Here is an 8,030-nt window from a genome sequence, read left to right as displayed (position 1 = left end):
GGGAGGGACTGATGAAGCACTACAATGAAGAGAGAGTGAAAGATTTTACATTATAACCATATTTAACAATCATGTTAATAATGTTCAACAACTGCTCAAAGAAAATCTAAAGGGGTAAATGGCTGCAGAACACACCAAGCAGATAGACAGAGATCAGCAGAGTTTACTATTCATAAGGGAGGAGAGATATAGTATGAACTCAGCAACTCCACACATGACAAAAAGACCACAACAGAACGTTAGTTATTGATCTCTGAGGGTCTGGAATGACATCATGTTGTCAGGAGGAGTCAGCAGTTTTCTCTGATCACATCGATTTGTCTCAACACACTGGAACCGCCACATAGTTACGATATGTATTAGTCCCATTGGTCCTAAACACACATGTTTGTGGTAATATTTCATCACTCTTAATACGAAAAACACAACAGATCATCATTGCCATTCATAGTTGTGTCAACAACTGGTAAATAGATAACCATATAAACCAGGTGAACATTGGCAATGTCTTTCAACATGGAGCAGGATAGACAGAAAGAAGAAGACTAAATCAGAGCCCCTGGACCAGTTCAAAACTCCAAACGTATTGCTGTGAACCATCACAAGTACATCTTTGTTGAAAATATGGTAAAACTTCTTCAGTCTTACAATGCTGGAGCTGCACACCTCATAGAGTTTCTTGATGAAATTGTGTGGGATAATGAAAGATTCCACATTTCAGAGGTGGTTCATGAATGGTTTTAGGTCAATCCCTGATTCCTGATCCTATACCTGCCTCCTATGATTCAACATGGAGGTGGAAGTTCTATGACCGTCTGTTTTGCTTCACTGATTGTATGAGCTGCAATCATTGATCACACTTGATTTTGGGAATATTTTTGGAAATTATTTCCAACCAGTTGTGATGGATAGTGTTCAGTAAGAGTTTTGCCTAATAGGAAAACAGGGTAACATAAGCATTAAAAAAAACTAACCTCAACATGAACAGAATAATCTGCTTTCCCATGAAATAGTTAGTAAAAGCTTGTACATTTTGGGAAACAGTATTATAAGACATTCAAAATCCCCTCAAAGCATCAGATATCAGGCTGGGTGCATTACTTTCCACCATGGTTTCATTTCATAGTGTTTTGAGGCTTGTTTTTACAATGTGGTTTACTGGTTGTTTTGGGTCTCAGGAGGAAATGTGTGGCTTGTAGTCTTCTGTACTGATCCTCTACTGCCCTCTATTGATTCTCTAAAAGGCTTTTGTAGAGTTCCTCCACTCACTCACTCACTCCTGCGAAATATACAACGTCTTCTATTCTTAGACCAGATAGATTCAGATATACCATACTGTTGCTATTATCTCTGGTGACTACTACATTGGGGCAAAAAAGTATTTAGTCAGCCACCAATTGTGCAATTTCTCCCAATTAAAAAGATGAGAGAGGAAATCCAGAAAATCACATAGTAGGTTTTTTTAATGAATTTATTAGTAAATTATGGTGGAAAATATGTATTTGGTCAATTACAAAAGTTCATTTCAATACTTTCTTATATACCCTTTGTTGGCAATGACAGAGGTCAAACGTTTTCTGTAAGTCTTCACAAGGTTTTTACACACTGTTGCTGGTATTTTGGCCCATTCCTCCATGCAGATCTCATCTAGAGCAGTGATGTTTTGGGGCTGTCGCTGGGCAACACAGACTTTCAACTCCATCCAAAGATTTTCTATGGGGTTGAGATCTGGTGACTGGCTAGGCCACTCCAGGACCTTGAAATGCTTCTTACGAAGCCACTTCTTCGTTGCCCGGGCGGTGTGTTTGGGATCACTGTCATGCTGAAAGACCCAGCCATGTTTCATCTTTAATGCCCTTGGTGATGGATGAAGGTTTTCACTCAAAATCTCACGATACATGGCCACATTCATTCTTTCCTTTTCACGGATCAGTCGTCCTGGTCCCATTACAGAAAAACAGCCCCAAAGCCCCAAATACTTATTTTACAGAGGAATTTACCAATAGATTCATAATAAATCCTACAATGTGATGTTCTGGATTTCTTTTCCTCATTTTGTCTCTCATAGTTGAAGTGTACCTATGATGAACATTACAGGCCTTTCTCATCATTTTAAGTGGGAGAACTTGCACAATTGGTGACTGACTAAATACTTTTTTGCCCCACTGTATCTGTCCTTCGATAGTTGCAGCATTGATCTTATTGCCGGCATCAAACCAAATAACGCTGATCCACTCAAATTCTCTTCCTGTTGGATGTTTTACACAACATATACCAGAGGTACAAAAAATAATGCCAGATGCTTAACAGGAAAGGCTGAGAGTTTCTCCATACATTTAGACTGAAGGGTTTGGACCATTTTCTCCTAACTGAACATGCATACAGAATTTTTAACAATGTTGGTTGATACAATTCCCTCTGGATACAATTCCCTTCAGGATGAAAGACAATTCCTATATGAGAAGAAACGTCACATAAATTGTACCGTGGTTCTTCGACTTACTCCCTAGCTGTTAGTTACTCTAGATCAGGCATGGGCAACTGGCGGCCCGTAGGCCACATGCAGCCCTCACCCCCTCTTTGTGCGGCCCACAGATGGATTTAGAAAACAGTAGAAGTATATATACACAAAAATATCTGAAAAAAATATATATCATGTTTCACCTTAAATTTGTTGTAAAGTTAATATTGGAACCAAAATCTATGCTGGAAACACAACATGAGAGTAGACTTTCTTGCTTGCTCATTTTTTGCATGTTCACATATAAAACAGTCATTTGTCTTTCTAAGTGTAGATTAGAGTAAGCTGATGTTTGAGCCATAAAACACTTGATGATACCTATTACATGATGCCTCTGTACAAGCCAAAATATCAAAGTAGGGAAAAAATCCTGGGAGAGATGAGTAGAGCAGGAAAACGGCACATTTATCAACATTTGAAAATTGCCCAGGTAGACAATACATTAACTAGCATCAGACCTAGTGTACTTTTAAAGTATTACAAAAGAAATATTATAAAAGAGAAAGAAAATGACTTGTCCATAGCTGAGTGTGGTCTATAAGAAAACCTAACAGGAAGACACTAAAACAGTAATGAACATTAGAAACAAATCAACATAATACCCTTTATTTGGTTATCAATGTTTTATATACTTTGATGAAAGGGCTTTTTACTGTCACACTGACAATCACCTAGAATGGTTGTCTGCTATCCACTGTAACAGTTTATGAGGTGATAATAATGTGGTGGATTTGGATTATTGTTTTACATTACATGGTTATAATGTGTAATATCTCATGAACAAACTTAAAGTAGTAAATATCACAGGTAATTAGATCAAGAGAGGTTTGAATTGTAGATACCAGTAGACTCAGACTGCCCCCTCCTGGTAGATACATTTAAATTCACCTAAACAAGGAAAAAGCCTGTTTTTGTATTGGTGTGATACTGGTTTGTATCACTGTGTGTATCGAGCACAATAATATACAGCTGTGTCTTCAGTCTGCAGATTCTGGCCTTTTAAAAACAATGTGTTGCTTGAAGTGTCTCTTGTGATGCTGAACTTGTTTTTCAGTGAATCTTTATAAGCTGTGCCTCCACCAGTGTAGATATTTCCAATCCACTCCAGTGCTTTCCCTGCAGGTTGTCGAATCCAACCTGTTTCATAGCTAGATACAGAGTATGAGACCTTACAGGAAATGGTCAGTGGTTGACCTGGCTGGACAGTCATAGAGGGTGGCTGAGTGAGTTCTTCACAGTGAACACCTGTGGACAAAGCATGTATAATGTTGCTTAATACAAACAGCATATTCAAGTTGTGATAAAACGAAATATCACTAATAATGTTGTTAACCCCTTCCCCCCATCCACACAGACTCACCAGAGGCAGCTGCCAGCAGCATTAGCAGAAATACAGAGAACATGGTTTATGTTGAATCTGATCTGGTGGGAACTGCTCTTCTCTACTCTCCAGGACTCAGAAGACCTCTATGGACAAACACTGTTTAAGTAGGGAAGGAACTAGAGGGTGGATTTGCATTGACGTAGACTAGATATCAGAGTGTATAAGTAATAGTACAGGAGAATCATCACTGTTACTGGATTCAACAACTCTAATCTTAAATCCCTCTTTAGGTTATCTTTCTGAATGTACCACATTAAATATAGAACTCAGCGTTCTATATTCAGCGTTCTAAGTGTTCATTCTGATGGTCAAAACTGGATATTTCAGCAACATGCAGTTATGAACACAGAATATAAATTATGCGGTTGACAAAACTTCACAAGGCACTGTTCTGTTAAAAGATACTAAAGGAAGGCTCAACTTCTTTAAAAAAACATCCTTATCATTTGTTCCTCCAAAACCCAATCCACTAATGCTTCCTCCGGCTTTTAATAAAAAACTGTAGATTAAAATATACTGCATATTAGCCCAGGTAGGATAATCATAGAGGCTTGCTGAGGGAGGTTTTTACATTGCACACTAATAAACAAAATATTTAATCAACCATATTATATCTTCTTACATGTGTTTTACACAAATATAGACAGAATTATAAAAAGCATCTGCCAACAGTGAAAGAAAAATAGGTGATTTTCAGGACTCACAATGAGATACTATTTATATTTAGGAGATAAAGTTATTAAAATATACACAGAGCCTTCATATTATCATATACAGTGTGGTGATGAGGATATAAGACAATGAAATATGAACAGGGAATATATTCATTTACAGCTGATGTATAGGCTACTACATTGTACCCTGATGAAGACAGCGTGTCTGTCGAAACGTTGGTTTTATTCAAAAAATTATATGAGTTTAGAGTGTGCGGCTTTTTCATTCATTTTGTTTCCATTACGTACCCTTTAGCCAGCACCTCACCTAAATATTTCCAGAGTTCCAGCATAAACACCTTCCTAATCACCTGTTTGTAAACATCTGATGCAGTCAGCCAGTACAGTTTCATCATGACCAACAACCTGAACAGTTAATACCAAATGTATCTGTGCTAATGAAGACTGTGATTTCTATGTCTGCGTTACTAGGCGGTGGGGCAATATCCCTGCTAACAATGCTGCTGTACATACCTCGTTCCTCCTGTCAAGGTCTGTGTCAGAAATAAATGATATATCGTTAGTCAAAGTCAGTGAGACCAGCGGTAGGATGTTGTCTCCTACTGGTGTCGGGAGGACGTGGCCACCCTTAGGTGTCTTCTGCGGAGGCACCAATTGCAGGATCTGCTCCGTCGTTGTCTGTACATTCTCTCCTTGGATCGGTAACACCAACCACAGCCCCAGAGCTGTCAGCAGCAGACTGAACATGAGCAGCCTCCATTCCCAAGTCTGGCGCCTCTCTGCCGGGCTCAGATTTCTCCGGCGGAGGTACCAGTTCCTCTGGCTTTGAGGGTGCCACGCCTTCCCCCTCTTGCCTTTCACTCCCGCCTGGAAGATCAGCATTCTCATCCTCCTCATGTTGTCCCACTCCTTGTGGGACCTTGGTGCAGTGGTTGAGGTGATACCAAGTGTCGCTGCCCTCTACTCGTACCGCCGTCGTCGTGGCCTGGGTCACTCTGTAGGGGCCTTCTCTCCTTGGCTCGTTCCACCTCCTCCTGTAGACCTTGATGTAGACCTGGTCTCCTGGAACCTCTGCTCTGGGCTGATCGTCCTCTGGCTCCGGTACCCGCGCACTCTCCTGTTTGTGAATGAGCTCATGTATAGTAGTTAGTTGTCGGATATATTCTCTGAATTCCAGTTCCAATTGCTCCAGAGGAGGCCCTTCATGAGGGCCTCGAAGCACAGGCACAGGCATGGGTCGACCCATAAGCATTTCTTGCGGTGTTAGATGCGTGGTTCTGTTAGCTTCCATGCGACAACTCATTAGTGCTATTGGTAGAGCATCAACCCAATTCAAACCTGTACTGGCACAAATTTTACTGATCTTGGCCTTCAGTGTGCCGTTTGCTCTCTCCACCATGCCCTGGGACTGGGGGTGGTAAACACAACCCAGCCTCTGTTTGATATTAAGATGTTCAATCACCTGTTTCAATGTTCTTTGAATAAAAGCTGACCCATTGTCAGAACTGATTTCTGTCGGTATATCAAATCTAGGTATCACCTCCCTTGTCAGGAACTTTATTACCGTTCCTGCTCCCTGGTCCTTCGAGGGGGTTGCTTCTATCCATCTGCTGAACCTGTCAATTACCACCAGCATGTACCGTTTTCCATGGATTGGTCTGATCATATCCACATAGTCCATGACTAAATGTCTGAACGGTCCTTCTGGTGTAGGAATGTGACCCAATGGCGTCACCATTCCCTTTCTTATGTTATTTTTCGCACATACTGCATACTTTGCGAGGGCTACATCTACCGTCGCCTGCATATATGGTGACCAGAACCCCTGGTGGGTGAGTTTCCTTATAATCTCCCCCTGTGCGCAGTGGTCAAAACCATGCGCATTATTGATCAAAACCCCAAGGAGAGCAGTGGGTGCCCCCAAGAGACCCGTATGAGTCCGCCACAAGCCTGCAGCATCAGTGGTAGCACCCCTCTGTAGCCACAACTGTTTCTCATACACGTTGGCCATTTCTTGCATTCGAATCACATCAGCCACAACAGGTGCTTCCTCAACCAGTATCAACGGAGCTAGGATGGATGAATGACACTTGGGTGCTAGTTTAGTGGCCTCAGCAGCGTTATTGCCCTGAATGATGTAATTGTTGCCTTTCCTATGTGCCTGACATTTAACAATAGCTACTTGGCGTGGGAGCAACACTGAACCCATCAAATCTTGGATGTGATCATGATGCAGAATAGGTGACCCATCCTAACCACAGCATATCCCGCGGGATTACCGTCTACGTCTCTGTAGCAGGAACCATCCACAAATAACTTGTACTGTAATACGCTATGGGTTGTTTCCTTCTGCCACTACACGTGTCTTGCATTAATACTGCTGAAGCGTATCCCTCGGTCCTGTTGGCAACATACAACAAGAATGGCTTTGTGTAGTCGGGTGTTCCTAGAGCGGGAGCAGACTGCATATCTTGTTTAATGGTCGCAAATGCTGTCAAAGCATCACAGTTCCAGTGCAATTTGGCACTGAGCTGCTGCTGTCCAACCTCTTTCATAAGCCCTCTGAGAGGGGAAACCTTAAGGGCATAGTCCTCTATCCAATCAGAACTGAACCCTGTCATTCCTAAGAATGTCATCATTTGACTCACTGTTTGAGGAAGCGGTGCGCTGCTCAATCCTTCTAGCTGACTTGGAGAGATGGCTTTCATCTGGTGAGCTATGGTCCTACCCAGATATTCAACCTCTGTCTGACAGTATTGGAGCTTTTTTCGTGACACTTTGTGACCCCCCTCAGCTAATCTCTGCAACACCCTTATGGAGTCTGCATGACATTGTTCCAAGGTGGGAGCACATATCAGCAGGTCATCGACATACTGAAGTAACGTTCCCTCCAGGACAAGCTCCTCCGAGTCTGCTTTGAGGACCTGATTAAAAATGTGCGGGGAGTGTTTGAACCCTTGGGGCAGTCTCGTATATCTGTACTGTTTACCCCCATAGGTGAAAGCGAACAGATGTCTGCACTCTTCCGCCAAGGGAACGCTGAAAAAGGCGCCACATAAATCTATAATGCTGAAAAACTTAGCCTCCGGAGGGATGTTGGTTAGTAGTGTGTGGGGGTTCGGGACCTCGGCTAAGCAGTCCTCCACTATATCATTGATGGGCCGTAGATCATGAACCAGTCTCCACTTCTGCTTATCTGCTTTTAGAACAGGGAACAAAGGTGTGTTACAATCGATAACTGATTCCTCAAGCATGTCTCCCTCTGCTATGCCCCCAATGGTGGGTTCAATACCTGCCACCGCCTCTGGTTTCATGTGATACTGTCTTTTCCATACCGACTTGGCCCCTGGCTTCACTTTAATAAATACAGGGTTAGCTGACTTAACGAGCCCTACATCTGTGTCATGCCGAGACCACAACTGTTCTGGAACCATCTGTTCCATCTCCTCCC

Source organism: Esox lucius, chromosome 11, assembly GCF_011004845.1.
Source record: "Esox lucius isolate fEsoLuc1 chromosome 11, fEsoLuc1.pri, whole genome shotgun sequence".
In the NCBI taxonomy this organism is placed as follows: Eukaryota; Metazoa; Chordata; class Actinopteri; order Esociformes; family Esocidae; genus Esox; species Esox lucius.
Note: the sequence above shows the minus strand (reverse complement) of the source record.